Here is a 5,992-nt window from a genome sequence, read left to right as displayed (position 1 = left end):
TCAATTTCTAGATAGTTAATTGCTGATGCAGGCCAACTTGTGTATTTAATGTTACGTTTATTTTCATTTAATATTTTTTGAAGCCAACTTGTGGATTATCTATGTTCTAGAATGATCTATAAGACATTTTGGCTAGTATAAATAGAGTGTTTAGGCTTAGAGCTAGGACAGTTTGAAGAGAGGATTAGAGAGTAGAATTGGAAAGTGTGAATTTCTACTGGATTTTTGTGTATGAATTTTTTTTGTATCTAGCTATAACCAAGAAGGCCTTACAAATAGGCATGTATGTTGCATATTTGAAGAATCAATGAAAGTGTTTTCTCTTCCTCCTTTGGTTGTTTATTCTATGTGTTAGATTTCCATTGTGTTGACTCTCGCAGGGTGGTTTAGAGAGTTGGGTGTGCCATTGGCCCTAGTTTTCCCTATACTTCCTTGCATCAGTTATTTATACTTTTGGTCATGATTTTCTTCAATAATTAAAGATTCACTAGGGTTTTACTGAATTTTCATACAATAGAAAGAAATTGCTTATGAATTTTTTTTTTTCAAGTTTGAGAAAAAATCACAAATAGAAATTAGTTTTTTCCCCCTAAAATAATGTTGGATTCACCAAGATTTTATACTTTTTTTCCCAAATGGTGTTTCTTAAAGTTATCTCTGCTACTTGCATATGTATCACACAAATGTTTCAAAGTATATTAGATGGATTTGAAATCAACATTCTTGAATATATTATTAGAAGAGGAAGTCTACATTGAGCAACCAAAAGGTTTCATAGATCCTAGGAAAAGGAATATGATTTATAGATTACACAAAGCCTTAAATGGTCTCAAACAAGCCCCTAGAGCCTGGTATGAAGATTTCATATTATCTCATAAAGATTAGTTTTTAAAGGAATAATGATAAAAACATCCTATACATCAAAGAAGAACTAGGTAAGAAGATAGTGTTGGCAAAAAAATTTATGGATGATACATTATTTACTAGAAATGATGACTTGTGTATATCTTTTTTGTGGAAATGAGTAAAGAAATTGAAATGTCAATGTTTGGAGAGATTAAATCCTTTTTTGGTTTGAAAATTAAATAGATGAAGGATGGTATCTACATTAATCAATCAAAATACATCAAGGAGATATTGAATAAATTTGGAATGGAAGATTCTAGACCATTTGGAACACCTATGTCTACTAGACATAAGATTTTCAAAAATGATGATTCCAAGGAGGTAGACTGAAGACTACATTTAGATAAATTATTGAAAAAATATAATATGTAGTGCACACAAGACCTGATATTGTATTAGTAGTTGGTATGGTGGCTAGATTCACTTCTAGTCCTAAAGAAAATCATATGATGGAAATCAAAATAATCTTGAGATAATTGAAAGGGATTAAAGATTATGGTTTGTGGTATAAGAAAGGAGGCAACTTTGAATTGAAAGCGTTCACTAATGCTGATTAGGTAGGAAGTGTTGATGATAGGAATACCACTAGTGGTGGAACATTCTTTCTTGGAATGAGGCTAGTATCTTGGACCATAAAGAAGCATAATTGTATCTCTCAATCTATAGTAAAAGAAAAATATGTTGCACTAGCAGTCAATCATTCCAACATTATTTGGTTCAAAAAATTACTGTGAGGTATTAAGGAGGAGATCAATGACCTAGTTGTTATCTTCTATGATAACACCAATTCAATCAACATATCCAAGAATCTAGGGATGCATACCAAGACCAAGCATATTGCAATAAAATATCATTTCTTGAGAGAATTGGTGCAAGACAAGAACATGAGATTGGAAAATGTGAATTCAAAAGAACAAATTCCATACATATTCTCCAAGTCATTTCCTATGGAAGCATTGTTGTATCTAAGATGTAAGATAGGGTTCATTCCTCTATCTGAAGCTCCTAATCATATTTTAGTGATGCATCAACTGAGCACTTTGAAGATCAGACTAGTTGATGTAGTATTGATAGAGTATATTGCATATGATCTAGTACATTAGGTACACACAGATACATTGATTTTTTTCTTTGGCATAATATGTCAAAGAGGGATAGTTTCTCATATAACAAAAAAATATTTATCAGTAAGAGGGAGAATTTTTCATATCATAAATCATAAATGTTGAGTCAAATGTCAAAAAGGAGAGTATCAAAAGGAGAAATTGCAGTCATTATGATTAGAGATATCAAAGAGATTGATGTCAGAGGGAGCTCACATTGATTGAGGGAGTTCTCATAGATGAGAATTAGAATGAAACTAAGGATATTATCATTACTTCTATTTTTTCTCTAAAATTTCTTTGCATCATGACATGTTGTGTTTCCATTAATGCCAAAGAGGGAGATTATTGAGTACAATTATTTAATTGTATGTTGTCTTTGATGCTAGATAAATTTCAAGTCTTTACTAAGAAATTAGTGTTAGCCAAGCTCACTCCATCATTGAAGGAAGTTTCATGTATATGTTGAGCATTCCAGGAGAGACATCATAGAACCAGTGTTAACCGAGTTCACTTGGTTACGAAAGGAAAGTTGGTATGGAATCAATATTAACTAAGATCACTCAGTTACCAAAGGAAGTCTAAAGGAATTTCTTTTATGAGTTAGTGTTGACCAAGTTGGGTCAGCTAATAAAGGATTTTCCTATATCAACGTATTGAATCTGCTAGTTTTGTTGGTTAGTTCTAGCTGACTCAAGGGATGAATATTATTTGTTTGAAAGTGCATTCAAGCTGACCTAGCAAGGTAAATCATATAAATATAAGGTCAATTTGAGGATTAAATTGTAAGAAGCATGGGATTGAAAAAGATAAATTAAGGAAGCACATTGAAAGGATAACAAAGTATCCAAGTCAACTGAATTGTAAAGAACATTATGATAAAGGAGTATCAAGTATTCAAGCTAGAATAGAGATCTAAAATTTGCAAAGATAGTTGCATCAAAAATCAATTCAATTCATTGTTACTCTCTAATAATTGTAGCAATGAATCAAATCTCCTAACAGGGTTAGCCTAATAGCTATTTGAAAAATCCTCTAACAAGGTGGCATTTCTAGATTGAAGTGTCTAAAGACCTCTAACAAGGCCACTCCTAATAGGTTAAATTAAACCATTTAATAGGGTCACAACTAATAGAGTGATTTATAACCTTTAATAGGGTTGGCTCCTAACAAGGCTCACTTTCAAAGAGTGAAAAATAATAACTAGTTGCAATTGGCAATTTTCCAAAATTGGGTTTCCACATTAAATCTTAGTGTCTCTTGTATTCATATTATTTTATTTATGATTCTAAAACTAAGTTAATTAAGGTTAAACATTGTAAAAATTTTAAGAAGTGATCATTTTAGTGTTTCTGAGTGACAATAATTCTTAATGTAAACTGAGAGTTCCTATGTTAACCAAATTTCAGTTTCAATAGAGTTTTCGTTTTGTATTGCTTTGACATCTTAAGGGAACTTGGGTTTATTTTTGTGGTAATTGATTCACCCCCCACCTCTCCCCCTCTCACATAATCCTTTTATATTTTGAACATCAACATCTACAATCTGTTTGCTGGCACCCACTCTATTTGTTCAGGAATTTGTATTTTCCCCTCCATCATTTCTTGTCTGACAGGAACTTGTGGGTTGATATTTTTGTTCATTTTGAGTGCTAGGAGCATCGTTGTCCATATAGATGAATGCATTATAGTCTTCTATTTCTTCATTACATGAAGCATCCCCTCTTTCTAAAAACTCAATAATTCTCACATTTGCACTTTCCACAACTTTGTTAGTGTTAGTAAAACACTTATAAGCTTTTCTTTTTTTGGAGTAACGTAGGAATATGCCTTCATCACTTTTTGTATCAATTTTTCCATCTCTATTATATTTCAATATATAACATCCACTTCCAAATATTTTTAAATATTTAACATTGGGAGTATAGCCATACCATAGTTCATAAGGTGTATTGCATGGGTACCTTTCTTAACTTGAACTCTATTTAGGGTATAGATAGTTTTACTCACCACTTCTCTCCAATATTTTTGTGATACACCTTTCTCCATGTAATGCCTACCCCTACTTGACTTTTCTGATTTGTTTTGACCAGATTCTTTAAGACCTATTCTATTATTATGTTTTATGATTAGTGGTGCTAGGTTACCAGAATTGATTAATTGTATTTCATATTCAGTTAATATATACATATTGAGTTACTTTAGTACTAGTTATTCCAGTTATTTCATGATTATTTCAATGATGATTTATATGTTCATGTAGTGAGTTTCAATTATTGAATGATGCTAGTTAGATGACTGATTTTTATGCACTTTCTATGAATACTTACCCCATATTTGCATGTGTATTGTGTTAATGTATGTTTTATTTATGTTTGAAATTTTTGATGTGGTTGAGGAAGGGAGTCATAGTCACCTACTAATCAAAATCTATACGATGCACACTTTTTTCCATTGCCTATTTCATTTACAATATATGTGTTTGTACATGCATGGATTTTATGTAGATTGCTGGTTTTGAATATTGACTTCCTTGAATTGCTAGGACGAGCATACCTTATCATTGTATTTCAATGGTATAAGTGGGGAGATAATTCTTGAGTACAAAACCTAATCCCTAAGCCAATTGTCCTAGAAATTTGGACAAGTATCTAAGTTGTCTACCTTTTGAATTCATCAAGTGATGTAAATCCATGATTATAACCCTTGAGTTTGATTTAGTTTTATGTTCTGTATGATGGGTTGTCATATTTGGTTTTGTAGTTCTATTGTAATTTTATGCTATAATTAAATAAAATTCAAAGATAATTTAATGAAAATTTAATAAAGAAAATTTAAAATTTAATTATATTTAATTAATTGATAAATGAATTAAATAAAAAAATTAAATTTAAAATATTATATTAAAGTTCCATTTTTTATGTATTTATATTTATTTAATTTAATGATATTTATTTAGGAGTTTTATTTTAATAGTAAACTTTAAATAATGTTATTAATTAAGTTAATAAATATATTATTAAAAATATCTCATGAATTAATTAAATAAAAGAATGAAATTCTAAGAGAAAGTTATGGTTCTAATTTACACACAATTATATTTATTTAATTTTTTAGTAATAATTATTTAGGGGTTTTATTTTCAAATAATAAACTCTAAATAATATTATTAGTTGAAATAATAAATATGTTATTGAAACGTCTTGTAAATAAATAGAAAGAGATAATATTAATTTAATAAAGTTTATTTTAAATTAAAAGTGCATAAAGTTGATGTATGAAATTAAAATATAATAAATCAATTAAAGAGGGAAAGAAAATAAATTTAATAAAGATATTTTATATTGCAAAAAGCATGCAGGAAAACTTAAAAGATAATGATCATCAAGTTCTCTCTGCTGATTGTACAATTAGAGCCCCAAATTTAGGGGAGAACTCTTTATCAGATATCTAGAGCTTAGTTTACAATTACACAAGTTTTTGAGGAGAAATTTTTAGAGGAAGAAGTTTTTTAGATGGAAAGGGTTTCTTTCACGTGCTTCATACATTTGTATCTTAGCATCAGATCCAGGTACGATCTCATGGTTTAATCTTACATTGGATTTTTGGACTCCAAATTATGTCTTCTTCGTGTCTGTTGAATTTATATTTTTAGAATTCCTCTAGGTTGAAACTCTTGTTTACATATTTATTGTTCTTTATTTTCGAAGATGTTTGTGAATGAATTATATCCTTTTGACATCATTATGCATTAATTTAGAATTGAAACCCTTGTTTGTTGAAATTATCACTCTTTGTTTCTTGAGAATTTTTGTGAATGGATCTAATTTGAAGCCTTTATTTAATTGATTAAAAAAAATGGAATCTAGGTTTTGAAAGGAAACCCAATTTGTTTTATCAATTTTGACTGTTTGATCCAGGTTTGGATATTAGATGTATATTGACAAATTTATCAAAAAAAAGATATTTATAATAATGTAATTA

The sequence above is a fragment of the Cupressus sempervirens genome, chromosome 9 (assembly GCF_028749045.1).
Source record: "Cupressus sempervirens isolate cs-2001-9-10 chromosome 9, ASM2874904v1, whole genome shotgun sequence".
In the NCBI taxonomy this organism is placed as follows: Eukaryota; Viridiplantae; Streptophyta; class Pinopsida; order Cupressales; family Cupressaceae; genus Cupressus; species Cupressus sempervirens.
The sequence above is the reverse complement of the archived record's forward strand: the minus strand, read 5'-3'. Positions refer to the sequence as shown.